This window comes from Pongo pygmaeus, chromosome 5, assembly GCF_028885625.2.
Source record: "Pongo pygmaeus isolate AG05252 chromosome 5, NHGRI_mPonPyg2-v2.0_pri, whole genome shotgun sequence".
Taxonomy (NCBI): Eukaryota; Metazoa; Chordata; class Mammalia; order Primates; family Hominidae; genus Pongo; species Pongo pygmaeus.
The window spans coordinates 151,654,321-151,674,530 of record NC_072378.2 but is presented as its reverse complement, the minus strand read 5'-3'; the positions used below and the strand labels follow the sequence as shown (position 1 = coordinate 151,674,530).

At 43.2% G+C, this 20,210-nt stretch overlaps 1 long non-coding RNA gene across 1 annotated transcript in view; it reads left to right on the top strand.

Moving 5' to 3' along the window:
* Positions 1-4,234, top strand: part of LOC129038129 (uncharacterized) — a 31,556-nt gene extending 27,322 nt beyond the window's left edge. Inside the window, exons 2-3 of the long non-coding RNA XR_008503086.1 lie at positions 3,323-3,440; positions 3,540-4,234. This is a non-coding gene — a long non-coding RNA (uncharacterized LOC129038129). The remainder of the gene's footprint in view (positions 1-3,322; positions 3,441-3,539) is intronic.
* The last annotated feature ends 15,976 nt before the right edge of the window (positions 4,235-20,210 follow it).

The window sequence follows — 20,210 nt, the reverse complement described above, 5'->3', positions numbered from 1 at the left end:
GTGATATCTCATTGAGGTTTTGATTTGCATTTCCCTGGTGACTAGTGACATTGAGCATCTTTCCATATGCTTGTTGGCTATTTGTGTATCATTTTTGTGTGTTTTTTTTGAGACACGGTCTCACTCTGTCACCTAGGCTGGAGTGCAATGGTGTGATATTAGCCCACTGCGACCTCCACCTCCTGGGTTCAAGTGATTCTCCTACCTCAGCCTCCCAGGTAGCTGGGACTACAGGCGTGTGCCACCATGCCTGGCTAATTTTTGTATTTTTAGTAGAGGTGGGGTTTCATCATGTTGGCCAGGCTGGTCTCGAACTTCTGACCTCAAGTGATCCACCTGCCTCAGCCTCCCAAAGTGCTGGGATTACAGGTGTGAGCCACGGCACTGGGCCACCTTTTACTTTTGATTTGACTTATTTACATACCAGTCACACCGTCTATTAGGATAATAAGGTTTTGGATGTCAGTGCTCATGTTTAACTTACCTTTATACGTCCTACAGTGCCTGGCAAAGTTTCTCACCTATACTAGGCTGCAATGGATATTTGTTAAATGAATGAAAAAATAAGGAAATACTCTGTGAAGAAAAAGACAGCAATATTAAGGAAAGAAAAAATGAATAAAAAGAAATAGAAAAAAGGAGATGATAAATGTGGTGGAAAAAAGTGGGGGGAATTCCTCCAGAAGGGAATTTTGTTTTGCCAACTAAATGCAAAGCAAAAATAGACCAGGTCTTCCCAGCTGTTCTTTTTGTCTGTTTTCTTGCAGCTGTGCTAGAATTTTTTTTTTCCAGACCAGAATTGCTAATCACCATGCCAGTAGGGCCCTTGTGATTTAATAAGAAGAAAAAGATTGGGGGACTTTAATTCCCAAACACTTAGGGTGTGAATCTGGAGGGGTACAATGTTCTATCACATTGACTGAAATCCAGACTGCACCTTTCATCTGATGAAAGACCATGACACTGTTCCCTGTGGAGAATTGGACAGATGCCATTGTAATATTAAAAAACCAAAAACCAGTATTGAAGAAATTTACGAACTCTAGAATTAGCTGATTATGCATAACTTTTTTTTTTCAGATGGGGTCTTGCTCTGTCACACAGGCTGGAGTGCAGTGGCATGATCATAGCTCACTGCAACCACGAACTCCTGGGCTCAAGCGATCATCCCGCCTCAGCCTCCTGAGTAGCTAAGATTAAAGATGCGTGCCATCATAACCAGCTAATTTTTGTAAATGTTTTTGTAGAGATATAGGATCTCACTGTGTTGTTTAGGCTGGTCTCAAACTTCTGGCCTCAAGTGATCCTCCTGCCTTGGCCTCAAAAGTGCTGGGATTATAGGCATGAGCCATCATGTGTGGGCCTATGCACGAAATTTTAAATTAATTGTGTGTGTGTGTGTGTGTGTGTGTGTGTGTGTGTTTTGAGAGAGAGTCTCACTCTGTCACTCAGGGTGGAGTGCAGTGGCATGATCTCGGCTCACTGCAACCTCCACCTCCCAGGTTCAGGCAATTCTCCTACCTCAGCTTCTGAGTAGCTGGAATTACAGGCATGCACCGCCACATCTGGCTAGTTTTTGTGTTTTCAGTAGAGGCAGGGGTTTCAGCATGTTGGCCAGGTGGTCTCGAAGCTCCTGACCTCAAGGGATCCACCTGCCTCGGCCTCCCAAAGTGCTGAGATTACAGGCATGAGCCACCGCACCCAGCCTTTAAAATTAATTTTTATAAAACAATCCCAGTCTACAATTCTTTATTAATATTTATGATCCTACTTCTCTAGCAGGTTGGATTGGGCATACTTCTAATTTTTGCATCTTAGTTTGATTCTTTATTTGGTTAGCCTTCATTTAAACTAGCAATCTGCAATAGGGTGTTTTCTCTACCATGCTATGCAATGGCCTGGCAGAGAGCATTTCTGGTGCATTTTTGAAAAGGCCCATAACCTGGGAATATGGTCCCACTGCAAACACTAAGGAAAGAAGCAAACCACAAAGGGATCAAGGATTTCTCATGGAACATGTGCCCTGAACACCCTCTGGAAGTTTCTGTGATGTTTGCTGTCATGGCAATGGATTACTCTGGATCATGGCTGCTGCCCCGGGATTGTTCTGTTCATCTGCTTGCTGTTTTCATTTTTGTTAGCTTGCTGTTTGGACACTTAAGGCGGATTCCATTTTGTTATCCAGATGTTTCTATGCCCAGGGGCACTAGCATGCATTCTAATCACTGGACATGTATTGCTCTTTAATAGTATGTAGAAAATTGAGAAAGCCTTGAGAGCTGGCCTGAAAAATTTATTAGTCCCTCACTAAAACTTCGTCTTTAAAATCATGTCTCTATGGTGTGATTGTACCTGGAAGAACTAGAATTCAACCACTCAATTATGACCTCAAGAGTGTATGAAATTGAACATGCTCAGAAATTAATAATTTTTCTCATCTCTTCTGTGAGTGATATCTCAGCAGTCAAGTTATCTTTCACTGCTAGGGGATATTCAAAAGTAAGAATTTGGAAGATCTTACTAAAAGGCTTTAGACAGAACCTGGAAATAGATTCTCTGCATTTGTATGCAAGTTAATTTTTGAATTCTCTACGTATGCTAAGGGAAAAGATTAGGATGTCTAGATGGGCCTGGATAGCAAAGTCACGGCCTGAATTTTTTCTGGTTAGTGCCTTGGGGAGATTAAGTGTGGCTATCACTCTGAATAAAATTTAACCCAAATGCTGAAACTTTTAGAGGAAACTGGATACATCAAACAGGAACCTGTTCTAACATCAAATGAGTGACTTATTTTGTTGCTTAACCAGGGTAGGTAACACTAAGCTGGCTATCAATAGTCCCCTGTTTCTTAGGGAATTTCTAATACAGTGTGACCATGTTTATTCGTAGATGGGACAGAGCTGCTGATGGCATTCTAAGACAGAGTAGAAGTAAAACTAAGAAAGATGGGGCTTTTGGTACCTAAAATTATTTTTTTCCTTTTAAAAGTTATAGTAATTTTTAAATTTTGGAAAATAAAAACTACAAGTACACTTATAGTAGACTTCCTTCCTTCCTTCCCTCCCTCCCTTCCTCCCCTCTCTCCCTTCCTTTCTCTTTCTTTTTTTTTCTTTCTTTCTCTTTCTTCCTTTCTTTCTTTTTCTTTTCTTTTCTTTCTTCTTTCTTTCTTTCTCTTTTCTTTTCTTTCTTCTTCCTCTTTTCCTTCTTTCTTTCTCTTTTCTTTTCTTCTTCCTTTCTTTCTCTTTTCCTTCTTTCTTTCTCTTTTCTTTTCTTCTCCTTTCTTTCTTTCTCTCTCTCTCTCTTTCTCTTTCTCTCTTTTCAGGGTCCCACTCTGTGGCCTAAGCTGGAGTGCAGTGGCAGTATCAGGGCCCACTACATCCTTCACCTCCTGGGCTCAAACAATCCTCTCATCTCAGCCTCCCAAGTAGCTGGCACTATAGGTATGTACCACTGTGCCCAGACTATATATATATATATATATATATATATATATATATATATATATATTTTTTTTTTTTTTTTTTTTTTTTTTTTTGTAGGGATGGAGGCCTCACTTTGTTGCCCAGGCTGGTCTCGAGCTCCTGGCTTCAGGTGATCCTCCCATCTCAGCCTCCCAAAATGCTGAGAGGGTATCTGTGAGCCACTGTGACCAGCCAGCATGTCTTTTTTTGATCTGCCCAGTACCAACCCTCATTCTGGGAATTGCTCTTTCTGTTCCTTTAACCTGACGATTCCTGTGGGAGCAGCTGTGCTCTGATATGGCCTGGCCCTGCCTAGGGCTGATTAGAGAAAAACAATACGAATGATCCTCTTCTCTGGGATATTTGAACCTGATTCCAGGGGTGATTATCAATATCTGCAACAATCAGGGAGATCCGAGTATCCACCAATTAGGACAGGCATTGGCTGAAAAATAATTGATATGGGTGCAGCAGTGCACGCAGGCTGAAGAGCACCCTTGTTTGAGAAGAAGGAACATAGGGATTCCCTCTTTGGGGGCAGAAGTTGGAAATTGTGCATTGGGGAGGCCTGTTTTCTTCCTGTAGACAAATCTCATTGTGGTGAATAGGAATGAGGCCAATGGCAAGATCTGGAGATGGAGGAATCTCCTGAAGATGTTGAAACCCCTGGTCCCAGCTGTTCCATGGGCCAGCTGGATTCCTGCCCTTCTATAGCTGTATTGCTCAATCCTTTCCTGGGATCTGGGAGCAAATAAATTTCATTTTTGGCCCAAGTTAGTTCAAGTTCAGATTCTTTTCCCCCATGACAGTAACAAAGAGTCCTAACTGATTCAACATTAAATTGTATTCTTTTTTAAAAAGCTTGCTTGTTTGTTTGTTTTAGAGACAGGGTCTTGCTCTGTTGCCCAGGCTGGAGTACAGTGGCGGTATCATAGTTTACTAAAGCTGGAACACCCAGGTGCAAGGGATCCTCCTTCCAGTAGTTCTCCAGTAGCTGGGACTACAGGCACGCACCACAACCAGCTAAATGTTTTTACAAATTTTTTTGGAGACAAGGTCTTGTGATGTTGCTCAGGCTTGTCTCAAACTCCTGGCCTCAAGCAATCCTCCCACCTCAGCCTTCTGAGCAGCTGGGATCACAAGCATGAGCCACCTCGTCCTGCCCAATAAAGCTTTGTAAAAAAGCCAGGCACGGTGGCTCACACCTGTAATCCCAGTGCTTTGGGAGGCCAAAGTGGGAGAATTCCTTGAATCTAGGAGTTAGAAACCACCCTGGGCAAAACAATGAAACCCCTGTCTCTACTTTAAAGAAAAAAAAAAAAGCTTAGTGGAGTATAATTGACAAATAGAAATTGTATATAATTAACAGGTGTAACTTGATGGTTTGATACGCGTGTACATTGTGAAATGATCATCACATCAAGCTAGTTAACATATCCATCACTTCACGTAGTTACCTCTGTGTGTGTAGGCGTATGTGTGTGTGGTGAGAAGACAAGATCTACTCTCAGCAAATTTCAAGTATACAATACAGTGTTAACTATAGTCACCGTGCTGTACATTAGATTCCCAGAATTTATTCATCCTGCATAATGGAAACTCTGTACCCTTTGACCAACATTTCCCCACTTCCCCCATCCTCCAACCCCTGGCAACCACCACTCTACTCTGTGCTTCTGTGAGTTCAACTATTTTAAAATCTACATAAGTGAGATCAGGCACTATTTGTCTTTCTATGTCTGGCTTATTTTACTTAGCATAATGTCCTTCAGGTTCACCCATGTTGCAAGTGGCAGAATTTCCTTCTTTTTTTAAGGCTAAATAATAGTCCATTGAATATTACATATATATCTATATCTATCTATATCTATCTATATATATATATATGCACATACGCACACACACCCCTCATTTTCTTTTTTATTTCTTGAGGGTGTTGCTCTGTTGCCCAGGCTAGAGTGCAGTGGCATGACCATAGCTCACTGCAACATCTAACTTCTGTGCTTAAGTGATCCTCCCGTTTCAGCCTCCCAGATAGCTAGGACTTTAGGCACACACCACCATACTTAGCTAACTAAAAATTTTTTTTACTGTAGAGATAGTGGGGAGCTATGTTGCCCAGGCTGGTCTGCAGACAGAGGTAATTATACCTCTTCTTTTCTGATTTCAGTGCCTTTTATTTCTTTTTCTTGTCTAATTGTTCTGGTTAGGATTTCTAGTACTATGTTGAATAGAAGTGGTGTTAGTGGGCATTTGTAGCTAAGATCAGATATTAGAGAAAAGCCAGCTGGGCACGGTGGCTCACGCCTGTAATCCCAGCACTATGGGAGGCCGAGACAGGTGGATCACGAGGTCAGGAGATCGAGACCATCCTGGCTAACATGGTGAAACCCCGTCTCTACTAAAAATACAAAAAAATTAGCTGGGCGTGGTGGCAGGCGCCTGTAGTCCCAGCTACTAGGGAGGCTGAGGCAGGAGAATGGCGTGAACCCGGGAGGTGGAGCTTGCAGTGAGCCAAGATCACGCCACTGCACTCCAACCTGAGCAACAGAGCGAGACTCCATCTCAAAAAAAAAAAAAAAAAAGAAAAACCTTTCAGTTTCTCCCTATTGATTATGATGTTAGCTATGGCCTTTCATATATGTTTTGTTTTTTTACTTTGGTGAACTGTTCATGGAAATACATATGTGATCTTTATTATGTTGAAGTATGTCCCCTCTATACTTATTTCATTAAGAGCTTTTATCATGAATGGATGTTGAATTTTGTCGAATGCTTTTTCTGCACCTATTGAAATGATGCAGTAGTTTTTATAGTAGGTAATGTAGTTTTTATATTTCAATCTGTTTTTGTAGTAGAACATGTAGTTTTTATAGTAGATCATGTAGTTTTTATATTTCAATCTGTTAATGTGGTATATCACATTGACTTGCATATGTTGAACCATCCTTGCATCCTAGGGATAAATCCCACTTGATTTATCCCTAGGATACCAGGATACCTAGGTATCCCTAGGATACCTAGGATAAATACCAGCTTGCTAGTATTTTTTTGAGGAGTTTTGCATCTCTGCTCACCAGGTATATTGGCCTGTGGTTTTCTTCTTAGTGTTATTCTTTGTCTTTGATATTAAGGTGATGTGGACCTCATAAAATGGTTTTGGAGGTTGTCCCTCTTTTATTTTTTGGAAGAGTTTAAGAAGGATTGATAGTAATTCTTTTTTTGAATGTTTGTTAGGATTCATCTATGAAGCCATCTGGTCCTAGGCTTTTCTTTGTTGGAAGGTTTTTCGTTTTTCAGACAGGGTCTCACTCTGTTGCCTAATCATGCCCAGGAGTACAGTGGCATGATCTCAGCTCATTGTAGCCTCAATCTCCCAGGCTCAGGTGATTCTCCCACCTTAGCCTCCTGAGTAGCTGGGACTACAGGTGCACACCATGCCCAGCCAATTTTTTGTGTTTTTAGTAGGGATGGGGTTTTGCTATATTGCCCAGGCTGGTCTTGAACTTCTGAACTCAAGCAATCTGCCCGCCTCAATGTCCCAGAGTGCTGGGAATACATGCCTGGGAATACAGGCATGAGCCACTGCACCCAGCCTGTTGGAAGGTTTTTGATTACGGATTTAGTCTCATTTGTGAATTGTCATTTTAGGCTATTTTTTCCTGATTCAGTTTTGATAGGTTGTATACATGCTTCTAGGAATTTATCAATTTCTTCTAGATTATCCAATTTGTTGGCATATAATTGTTCATACTAGTTCATTATAACTTGTGATCAATCCTTTTTCTTTCTGAGGCATCTGTAGTAATGAATAATGATATTCTTATTTTTATAATGCCTTCACTCTTTTTTTCTTTTTTAGATAGGGTCTTGCTTTGCTGCCCAGACTGAAGTGCAGTGGCATAATCACGGCTTACTGCAACCTCTGCCTCCCAATTCAAGTGTTTCTCATGCCTCAGCCTCCTAAGTAGCTATGATTACAGGCGTACGCCACCATGCCTGGCTAATTTTTGTATTTTTAATAGAGACAGGGTTTCACCGTGTTGGCCAGACTGGTCTTGAACTTCTGGGCTCAAGTGATCCACCTGCCTCGGTCTCCCAAAGTGCTGGGATTATAGGCTTGAGCCACCTCGCCCAGCCAGATTGCCTTTTGATCTTGTTAACAAGGATGCATAATTTCTTATATTGTCGTATAACTAGCAGTTTTATATAGTTTTTATTCTGCTTTCTCTTATTTAATGGTGTATTATTAATATGTACTACATTTATAATTTTATTAGATTTGGTATGTTAATTTTTTTCCTTTTTTTTGAAGACAGGGTCTCACTTTGTCACTCAGGCTGTAGTGCAGTGGCATGATCTCGGCTCACTGCAGCCTTGACCTCCTGGGCTCAAGTGGTTCTCCTGCCTCAGCCTCCTGAGTAGCTGGGACCACAGGCATGCACCACCACGCTTGACTAATTTTTTGTATTGTTTGTAGAGACAGGGTTTCACCATGTTGCCCAGGCTGGTCTTGAACTCCTCAGCTCAAAGCGACCCGCACACCTTGGCCTCCCAAAGTGTTGGAATTACAGGCATGAGCCACCTTGCCCAGCCAAATATCTTAAATTATATACTAACAATAATGAATCAGTAAAATATATTTACTGATATATAACAAGACGTGTTGCTACATGGTCTTCAGAGTAATCATTTTAATGTTTGCATAATATTTCATCTTACTGCTATAACAGTTAAAAGTTATTTTTTATTGAGGGCTTCTTCTGTTTCGGGTACCCTCTATATAGCATATACATATATACCCCATAACAATCATAGGGGAATTACTGTCTTCAGGGTAGTGATGTGACGACTGGCTTTGAGAGGCAAGTGTACTTCCTCAAAATCACAGAAAGTTATAGGCTACGTCTTGGCCTGTGCCCTTCCAAACCCATCTCTCCCATGCAACCTGGCTCCCTGTTACCGTGGTTTACTATAGCAATTTCACCCTTGGTTGACATCTGTGTTACTTCCTGGATTTTGGATACTTCAGATTGGGTTAGATGTTTGGCATCTAATTGTTTGCTTCTGCTGACTTCAAAATTGCTGTTTTTAACTGCAAAGAGCATTTAACCTAAAGATATACACATTGTGTGAGGTTGTTGGACTCTAGTTTTTTTTTTTTTTTTTTTTGAGACAGAGCCTCATTCTGTTGCCCAGGCTGGAGTGCAGTGGTGCAATCTCAGCTCACTGCAACCTCTGCCTCCCGGAGTCAAGAGATTCTCTTGCCTCAGCCTCCCAAGTGGCTGGGATTACAGGGGCCCGCCACCATGTCCAGCTAATTGGTGTATTTTTAGTAGAAATGGGTTTCGCCATCTTGGCCAGGCTGGCCTTGAACTCCTGACCTCAAGTGATCCACCCGTCTCAGCCTCCCAAAGTGCTGGGACTACAGGCATTAGCCACGGTGCCCGGCCTGTTGAACTCTATTTTATGTTATCTTGTTGGGTCCAATTATCTCCCTTTATTAATTTACTTAATAAATATTTATGGAATAGCCAGCATGCATTTGATGTTAATATCCGGTGCAAATGCAAAGAAATATGATATCTTTGGGAATATCAAGGTGAATCATCCATGAATCTTGTCTGGAGCTCTTAGTCTAGTTGAGAAGAAAAGATGAAAAGCACTAATAATTATAATAAAAGGAATAAACATTTAAAGTAAAGTATACTTTAAGAGATGTAGAGATGAATATTGTAGAGATTCAGAGGACAAAAAGATGACTTGGAGCTGGGGACACTGGGGAAGACTTTTGAGAAGAGATACCCTTTGAGCTAGAATCTGAGCCATGGGTAGCATTTGAACCCCTGAAGGACAAGGGCTGAGGTCAGTATCAGTGCTGCGCATGTCAGACAGACCTGGAAGGCCAGTTCCCTCCAGAAGGAAGCACTAGATGAGGTCCCAGACATCCCCCAACAGGAGGAGGGAAAAGAGGTCAGCACTGTGATTTATCAACCTCAAACGTATTATTAAGTCAGAAGATGGAGTTATTTTCCTTTCGGATAATATCACCCTACTTACTAACTTCCCATTCTTTCCTCCATCCACTGCAATCTGACTGCTATGGTCAACAAAAACCTTCTCATTACCAAATCCAGTGGCCCCTATTAAGCTTGCATCCTACTTACCTTTTGCATTATATGTGATTATTCTCCTCCTTGAAACTCCCTCCACCACCCACCCCAGCATCTGTGACACCCCTTTCTCCTGGCCACCCGTCCTCTCCTCTCTAGTTTCAAGAATTTTGAGACCATAAATTTATGTTGTTTTAAGCCACCTCATTTGTGGTACTTTGTTACGGCAGCCCTAAAAAACTAAAACATCATTTCAAAAATCATTTACAGGTATAAATTTCCCCCATGTTCAGCCTTGTCTAACCAGAGTTAGGCACTGAAGTATCTCTTGGAGGCATACATTCATTAACAAGTGTATACTTCTCAGTAGATGGTCTGTCTTAAAAATGAAAACAAATGTTAGCATCTACCACTGACCTTTAAATCAATATTTATTGAAGTAAATTTACTGAAAAGTAACTTGTGATTGTGCAACATAATGGATATTTAAGGATATTTATTGCAGCATTGTTTATAATAGCAAAGGACTGGCAACAACACAAATGTCTGTCAACAGAGGAACTAATTAAATGAGGGATGGTTTTACATCCACTCGATTGCTTTTTTTTTTTTTCTTTTTTGAGATGGAGTCTCGTTCTATCACCCAGGCTGGAGTGCAGTGACATGATCTCAGCTCACTGCAACCTCTGCCTCCCCAGTTCAAGCAATTCTCCTGCCTCAGCCTCCCAAGTGGCTGGGATTACAGGCGCATGCCACCACACCCAACTAATTTTTGTATTTTTAGTAGGTACAGAGTTTCACCATGTTGGCCAGGCTGGTTTTGAACTCCTGACCTTAAGTGATCCACCTGCCTCGGCCTCCCAAAGTGCTAGGGTTATAGGCGTGAGCCACCGCACCCGGCCTCAATTGCTCTTTTGAGACGGAGTCTCAGTCTGTCACTCAGGGTGAAGTGCAGTGGCGCAATCTTGGCTCACTGCAACCTCTGCCTCCTGGGTTCAAGTGATTCTCCTGCCTCAGCCTCCCAAGTAGCTGGGAGTACAGGTACGCGCCACCACGTCTGGCTAATTTCTGTATTTTTAGTAGAGATGGGGTTTCACCATGTTGGCCAGGCTGACCTCGAACTCCTGACCTCAAGTGATCTGCCTGCCTTGGCCTCCCAAAGTGCTGGGATTACAGATGTGGGCCACCATGCCCGGCCCTTTTTTTTACATATATTTTTATTTTTTTATATATGCATTATTTTCTATAATTTACAATTATAGAAAATCTCTGAAAGGAAACAGAAGAAAATGCAATTAATTGCTTTTCGGGAGAAGAATCTGATAGTCACTAAATAAATAAGTAAATAATAAATAAAATTTAACTCTTGAGCCCAAGAGTTCAAGACCAGCTGGGGCAATACGGTGAAACTCCATCTCTTATAAAAAAATTCAAAAAATTAGCCAGATGTGGTGGTGTGCACCTGTAGTCCCAGCTACTTGGGAGGCTGAGGTGGAAGGATCAGCTGAGTCCAGGAGGTCAAGGCTAGAGTGAGCTGAGATCATGCCACTGTACTCTAGCCTGGGCGACAGAGTGAAACCCTGTCTCAAAATAAATATTAATAATAAATAAAATTTAAAAGTAGAGTCTGTGAAAGGGTATACGTTTAAATTTATTAAAATGTACCATGATGTTTGGTGGTCTTTCACTGGATGTTTCTATTCTGGCCTAAGGGGAACGGTCTGTGACGAAAAATCAGGGCTGGGTGCAGTGGCTCACACCTGTAATCCCAGCATTTTGGGAGGCAGAGGCAGGTGGATCATTTGAGCTCAGGAGCTCGGGACCAGTCTTGGCAACACGGCAAAACCTCATCTCTACAAAAAATACAAAAATTAGCAGGGCATGGTGGCATGCGTGCCTGTAGCCCCAGCTACTCGGGAGGCCGAGGCAGGAAAATCGCTTGAGCTCAGGAGGTCAAGGCTGCAGAGAGCTGAGATCGCACCACTGCACTCCAGTCTGGTTGACAAAGTGAGACCCTGTCAAAAAAAAAAACAGAAAGAAAAGAAAAGAAAAGAAAAATCAGAGGGTAGCTAAACAGTAAAAGGAAAAAAAAATCACCATTATTAGGCCGGGTGAGGTGGTTCATGCCTATAATCCCAGCACTTTGGGAAGCCAAAGCGGGCGGATCACTTGAGGTCAGGAGTTTGAGACCAGCCTGGCCAACATGGTGAAACCCCGTCTCTACTAAAAATACAAAAATTAGCCAGGCGTGGTGGTAGGCGCCTGTAATACCAGCCACTTGGGAGGCTGAGGCAGGAGAATTGCTTGAATCTGGGAGGCAGAGATAGCAGTGGAACCCGGGAGGCAGAGGCTGCAGTGCGCCAAGTTGGGCCACTGCACTGCAGCCTGGGTGACAGAGCAAGACTCCATCAAAAAAAAAAAAAAAAAAAAAAAAATCACTATTACTAATATAAAGTGGTTTTAGTTTAAATTTTTTAAAGTTTAATAATAAAAACAGAGAGCTTCTTTTTAAAAATTTTAAATTATTTTTATACTTAAAAAAAAATAGAGGCCGGGTGTGGTGGCTTATGCCTGTAATCCCAGCACCTTAGGAGGCTGAGGTGGGTGGATCGTCTGAGGTCAGGTGTTCGAGATCAGTCTGGCCAACAGGGTGAAACCCCGTCTCTACTAAAAATACAAAAAAATTTAGCTGGGCGTGGTGGCGTGTGCCTGTTATCCCAGACACTTGGGAGTCTGAGGCAGGAGAATCACTTGAGCCTGGGAGGTGGAGGTGGCTGGGATTACAGGTGCCTGCCACAACACCCGGCTAATTTTTGTACTTTTAGTAGAGACAAGGCTTTGCCATGTTGGCCAGGCTGGTCACGAACTCTTGACCTCAAGTGATCTGCCCACCTCAGCCTCTCAAAGTACTGGAATTACAGGCATGAGCCACTGTGTCTGGCCCTCCCATATACTTTGAATCATTCCTAGATTACTTATAATACCTAATACAATGTAAACGCTATGTAAATAGTTATTTTGTATTTTGGCCAGGCATGGTGACTCACGCCTGTGATCCCAGCATTTTGGGAGGCCAAGGCGGGTGGATCACTTGAGGTCAGGCGTTGGAGACCAGCCTGGCCAACATGGTGAAACCCCATCTCTACTAATAATACAAAAAAATTAGCCAGGTGTGGTGGTGCACACCTGTAATCCCTGCTACTGGGGAGGCTGAGGCAGAAGAATCTCTTGAACCCAGGAGACGGAAGTTGCAGTGAGCTGAGATCGTGCCACTGCATTCCAGCCTGGGTGACAGTGAGACTCTGTCTCAAAAAAAAAAAAAGTTGTTATACTGTATTTTAAATTTTGCATTACTTTTATTGTTGTATTGTTATTTTTAATTTCTTTTTTTCCAGTATAGTCATGTGATGAACATATCTTTTTGGTTAACAATGTGCTACATATATATGGTGATCCTATAAGATTATAAACTGTATTTTTAATGTACCTTTCTATGTTTAGATAGTTTTAGATACACAAATACCATTGTGTTACAATTGCCTACTGTATTCAGTGCAGTCACACACTGTGCAGACTTGTTGCCTACGGGCAATAGGCTATACCGCATAGCCTAGGTGTATAGTAGGCTGTACCAACTAGGTTTATGTAAGTACACTCTATGGTGCTCACAGGATGATGAAATTGGCTAACGATTATCCTCATCATTAAGTGATGCTGTGACTGTATTTTCGATTGAGTTTGGTTGAATCTGAGGATGCAGAACCCATCCTCAGAACTCTGAGGATGCAGAATACAGAGGGCTCACTGCATTGTGCCTGCCACAGGTGTATACCTGGGAGGGCTGGGTCATAGGGCGTGCATGAATTCAAGCAGTATAATCGATACTGCCAACAGTTTTTACAGTGGGCCAATTTACACTCTCACTGGCACTGCGGGAGAGTCCAGTTTATCCACATCCTTGCCAATTCCCAGTATTGTTTGTTTCTTTTTCTTTTCTTTTTGGAGACAGAGTCTTGCTCTGTTGCCCAGTCTTGCTCTGTTGCTGGAGTACAGTGGCACCATCTTGGCTCCCTGCAGCCTCTGCCTGCCGGGTTCAACTGATTCTTGTGCCTCACCCACCCGAGTAGCTGGGATTATAGGCACACACTACCACGCCCAGTTAAGTTTTGTATTTTCAGTAGAGATGGGGTTTTGCCATGTTGCCCAGGCTGGTCTCAAACTTCTGCCTCAAGTAGTCTGCCCGCCTCAGCCTCTCAAAGTGCTGGGATTACAGACGTGAGCCACTGCGCCCAGCCTGATCCCCAGTATTGGCAGCGTTTATCAATGTTAGCCATTCAGTTGAGCATGTAGTGGTCAATAAATGTGGATTGAATTTGCATTTCCTTGGTGATTAATCATGAGCACTTTTTAATGTTATTTGTCATTTACATGACCTCTTTTGTGAAGTCCTTGTTCAAGTCTTTTGCCCATTAAAAAAAACTGCGTTGGGAGCAGACAGCTTTTTAGACTGTGAAAATATTTATCTGGGTGAGACTTTCCATCTGAACATGTTAAAATATGTAGAAAAAAACAGATAATTCTAATGCGTTTAGAATGTCAGTAAAGGAAGAAAATGAGCTCACTTATGCAGTTCTCTAGGCAACCTTTTTTTCTTTAAGTAAAGCTTAGCAAACAATGGAATCACTGAGAGTAACTCACTTCTATATAGTGCTTTAGGATTTACAAAGTGCTTTCCTGTCCATTTTCTCATTCTGTTTTTATTAGAAATAACACATGAAATATTGCTTGCTAGTCTTGTTTTCATAGCATATATTACTTCCACCAAATGCAAAAATCAAGGCAAAATGCATATATTCAACATAATTGTAGTTGGGTAAATTAGCAGTGTAATTTGTGAATTTGATCATTTTTCTTCTGTGCTCACAATTACCTCTAATTTGGTGATAAATGCAATACATGCTTGCAGAATGTCTAAGGAACCCTCCATCCTCTGATGCTGAAATGTAGACTGCCTTCTGGGAGTTGCTGTTTAAATTAGGAAGAGAACATAAATCCACAAGAGCTTGGTGACTGGAAATATGTCTGTTGCAGAGAGGAGAGCAAATCTCTATTGTTGAGGGCAGCAGAATGACACAAATCAAGCAGACATCTTTTCAAGAAGCAGGTCGCAAATAACCTTTCTGCACTACAGATGCTATGGTGTTTTCATTCCTTCCAGACTGGACACTAATTAAATTAGCCTCTTTACTCTGGTTCTTTAGAGAAAAACTGCTTCTGATTTGATGCCACATCTCTCCTAGGACTAAATATGTGTGTCCGATGGTGGCGGGGGTGGCAGGGGGAGGTCATGTCTTTGTGTATGTGTGAAATGAGAGGAATTATTGAAGAAAAGCAATGAACATGCATTAAAATTCTCAGGCTAAATGGAATCCTGATTTTTTTTTCACTTCTTGGCATTTTAAATGCCAAGATGCTATTAAAATATATGACCTCTTTCCCATCAGTTTTACAACCCTCAAAGATCAGGCAGGCAAATGTAAGATAGAAATAAAATATAAATGTAATGACTTTTTTTCCCATGGCCATCTCAAAATTAGAACCATATCTCAGAAGAAGTGAAGTTGTCTCCTTCTAATTCTAGTAAAAGCCACTAAAGAGAGAGAATTTGGCTGGGTGCAGTGGCTCACGCCTGTAATCCCAGCACTTTGGGAGACCAAGGCAGGCGAATCATGAGGTCAGGAGATCGAGACCATCCTGGCTAACACGGAGAAACCCTGTCCCTACTAAAAATACAAAAAATTAGCTGGGCGTGGTGGCGGGCGCCTGTAGTCCCAGCTACTCGGGAGGCTGAGGCAGGAGAATGGTGTGAATCCGGGAGGCAGAGCTTGCAGTGAGCAGAGATTGTGCCACTGCACTCCAGCCTGGGCAACAGAGAGAGACTCCATCTCAAAAAATAAAATAAAATAAAATAAAATAATAAATAAATAAATAAATAATAAAGATAGAGAATTTTACTTGCAAATATGGTACCTAGAGCAACTATGTGGTACCACCGCCTTCCTCAACACAGATTATTGTCTTGTGCCGTTTCTTATGTTTTGTCCTTCTCTGCTATTATATTATTGCACTGGACACCGTGGTGCCACTGAGCATGAGTTTTCCCTTTTCTTGACTTGGTGTCCATGACTCCTCTCAGCTCGCGCGCTTCCTGGAAAGTTGATTGAGTGCTCTTGTGATTCCAGGGAAGTCATTTGGTTCAGGCCCAAATTCATCAGCATAATTCTTTCCTTAGCCAGGGATGAGCACATACTCCAATTTTGCAAAGGTACTTGCAGGAGCTCTTGGGAATGAAGCTGCCCATTCTTCTCAGACAGCTTCCAGAGAAGCCCTGGTCTCTCTCCCTAGGCTTGGAAGGAGATGCACGTGGGCCTGGGAGTAAAGGATCAATCTGCTGTTCCAGAACCCAGATGACAGATGGACAGTAGGGCTTTGAAGACATCACCAGAGACTGAAATAAACGAACCCTGGAGGCTGCCCCAACTCTCAATCCACATCCTGTCTCCTTTATGGCTTAAGGCAGTTTGAATTGGGTTTTCTGTTATTTACAATTGAACATGTCACTGTATATTGTCTGTGTTTTGTTTTTTTGTTTGTTTGGTTTTGAGATGCAGTCTTGCTCCATCACCCAGGCTGGAGTGCAGTGGCGTGATTGCTCACGGCAACTTCTACCTCCCAGTTTAAGCGATTCTCCCACCTCAGCCTCCACAGTAGCTGGGACTACAAGCGTGGGCCACCACACCTGGCTCATTTTTTGTATTTTTAGTAGAGAGGGGTTTCACCATGTTGACCAGGCTGATCTTGAACTCCTGACCTCAGGTGATCTGCCCACCTTGGCCTCCCAAAGTGCTGGGATTATAGGTGTGAGCCACTGAGCCCAGCCTTAATTGGTATATTGTTATTAAAATATAATGTAGTAATAGAAAATCTTAGGTATAGTAAGGCTAACAGATCATGAGATGACTGCCATTGAAAAGACAGTTTGATACTCACAGTTCCCAAGAGAAAGGGGCATACTGTGCCATTGGGGGCCACATGGGGAAGTGCCAGGGTTGGTCAGAAGGCTACAGGTAGGGGACTGGGGGAGTGGGGGAGTGATGATAGAAACTGTGGGTGGCAAGAGCCTTTATTGTGGTTTCCACAGGAAGAAACAGACGAGGCAGAGCAGGCAGTTTAGGATTGGCCAGTTTAAGTAAATTCTTTTTTTTTTTTTTGAGACGGAGTCTGGCTCTGTTGCCCAGGCTGGAGTACAGTAGCGTGATCTCAGCTCACTGCAAGCTCCACCTCCCAGGTTTACGCCATTCTCCTGCCTCAGCCTCCCGAGTAGCTGGGACTACAGGTGCCCGCCACCAAGCCTGGCTAATTTTTTTGTACTTTTAGTAGAGATGGGGTTTCATGTTGTTAGCCAGGATGGTCTCGATCTCCTGACCTTGTGATCCGCCCGCCTCGGCCTCCCCAAGTGCTGGGATTACAGGCGTGAGCCACCGTGCCCAGCCCAGTTTGAGTAAACTCTGTGAGCTATGGAGCACATGGGCTGTCCCCAGCTGTCTGGTACCCAGCCCTGGGGTGATGAGGGCAGGTGGGTGGTGGCCTAGAGTATGAGGGCTCCATAAAGGAGGTGGTTAGGTTTGGGTTCTGGAGTTTTTGGTTTACATTTGAGAAATATGCTTACTGCTGAGTTGTTTAGTATCTTTAGGAATTGACCCTTCCAGGATCAGCAAGGCCCCAGATGTCAAAGCATCAGATTACAGAAGAGAAGACGTGGTTAATAGATAAATTCACTAAAAGTTCAGGCCGGGGCAGTGGTGTGTGCCTGTAGTCCCAGCTACTTGGGAGGCTGAGGCAGCAGAATCCCTTGAGCCTACGAACTCAAGGCCAGCCTGGGCAACATAGCAAGAACCCCATCTCTAGATACATACATACATACATGAAAGTTCAATAAAGCTCCTAGGAGATCATGTTTTTACTATTAATATTGCAAAAGGAACAGGAAAACAATGCTAATTTTTCATGATGTCATCACAGATTTTCTAACCAAAATGTGTACACAGACTGTGCATAAATTTCAGGGAATGAAGCATTCAGGATCCCCAGGCTCCCCACAGAATGATTAATTACTTGGACATGGTTGACGAGACCAGCTCAGTCGGGAAGACCCTAACCCAGTGGTGCTAGAGGAATTAAAGACACACACACAGTATAGAGGTGTGGAGTGGGAAATCAGCGGTCTCATAGCCTTCAGAGCTGAGAGCCTCGAACAGAGATTTACCCACGTATTTATTGACAGCAAGCCAGTGATAAGCATTGTTTCTATAGATTATAGATTAACTAAAAGCATTCCTTATGGGAAATAAAGGGATGGGCTGAAATAAAGGGATGGGCTCTGGCTAGTTATCTGCAGCAGGAGCATGTCCTTAAGACACAGATCACTCATGCTATTGTTTGTGGTTTAAGAACGCCTTTAAGTGGTTTTCCGCCCTGGGTGGGCCAGGTGTTCCTTACCCTCATTTCAGTAAACCCACAACCGTCCAGCGTGGGTGTCATGGCCATCATGCACATGTTACAGTGCTGCAGAGATTTTGGTTATGGCCAGTTTTGGGGCCAGTTTATGGCCAGATTTTGGGGGGCCTGTTCCCAACACATGGTTACCTTTATTTTATTACAGAAATCTCTGATATTCTTTGCTCTTTCTCTTTTATTCATTAAACAATGTTTCTGGGCACCAAGTATATGCTAGGTAGGTCCTGTTCTGGGTACTGAGACGGTGAGGAACCACCTGAAGGCCCCTTCGTAGAGCTTATAATCTGGAGGTGGTGGGGATGGAATATTAAAGTAATTAAACAATTATATAAGATAATTTCATATATTGATAAGTGCTAGGAAATAGAGTGGACAGATGGTAGATGACATAGGATGAGGCTGGTGGGGGCTAGAGAGAATCTCTCTTTTTTCTTAGAGACAGGGTCTCACATTGCTGCCCAAGCTGGAGGGCAGTGGCATGATCATAGCTCGATGCTGCCTCGAATTCCGAGGCTCAAGCAGTCCTCTTTAGCATCCTAAGTAGTTGGGACTACAGGCACGTGCCACCCTGCCTGGCTAATAAAAAAAATTTTTTTTTGTAGAGACAGGATCTCACCATCTTGCCCAGGCTGGTCTTGAACTCCTAGGTTCAAACAATCCTCCCGTCTTGGCCTCCCAAAGTGCTGGGGGTGGGGGGTGTCTCTAGTGCTGGGGGTGGGGGGTGTCACTAGTGCTGGGGGTGAGGGATGTCTCTAGTGCTGGGGGTGGAGGATGTCGGGATGTCTCTAGTGCTGGGGGTGGGGGGTGTCTCTAGTGCTGAGGGTGGGGGTGTCTCCAGTGCTAGAGGCGGGGGGGTGTCTCCAGTGCTGGGGGCGGGGGGGGGTGTCTCTAGTGCTGGGGGTGAGGAGTGTCTCTATTTTTGGTTAGGTGATCCAGGAACGTAACACATTGCTTGCCCCTTCTCTTACCTCCCCTCCCTTCCACACACACATTCTGGAGGTAACTTATCTCATATTTAGGCCTTCAAGTGCTTCTGAATCAAAGTGCAGGTGGCCTTTGCCTCTCCACTCTCATCTCCCTGCCCTGGATGTCAGGAGTTTTTTGCTCTATGTCTATTGTCAGAACAAACAACTCACCAATACCACAGAGATTCTTTCTTCTTCCTTCTGCTCATTTTTGATAAATTCATCTAGCCACTGCTTCCTGTGTGTCTGCTATGAACAGAACAGAACACTGCATTAGGCAATGTGCCTTCCATCCATCCTGACACTGCATGTCTTAGCTTTGCCCAATAAGGCTGGCTACTTGGAGTGTCACTGGCCTTCCCATAGATAACCGACAAGTTGCAGAGCCTTTGTGTAACTGCACCTTTGATTTGTGGATTCCTTGGTTGCAATTCTTCCTTTTGTTTATTTGCTTGGTTTTGGCTATGCACTGCCATTCCAGTGGGCTGAGGGTTCTGGAAGCCTAGTTTCTCTAGAAGACGGATTTAATTTTCATGATGGCAGGTTTCACTGATTTAGAGTGTTATATAAAAATTAGCGGGCCGGGCGTGGTGGCTCACTCCTGTAATCCCAGCACTTTGGGAGGCCGAGGCAGGTGAATCACCTGAGGTTGGGAGTTTGAGACGAGCCTGGCCAACATGAGACCAGCCCGTCTCTACTAAAAATACAGAAGTTAGCTGTGTGTGGTGGCAGGTGCTTGTAATCCCAGCTACTTGGGAGGCTGAGGCAGGAGATCACTTGAACCCAGGAGGCAGAAGTTGCAGTGAGTCCAGATCCTGCCACTGCACTCCAGCCTGGGCGACAGAGCAAGACTCCGTCTCCAAAAAAAAAAAAAAAATTATCGGAGGCCATTGTTTTGGACTAAGCTCCTGCAAAAGCCCCCACTAGACCAGACTAAAGATCAAAATGATGTCACTAATGCTGAGGTTACCAGTCACCAAACTAAAACTGTTAACCTGATCTTCTGAGAAATCAGGAGAGAGAGATAACTGGCAATCTCCCTCCCAACCAGGCCAGTTTCTATCTTCAGTCGGCATGATAATGAATGCCCGTCT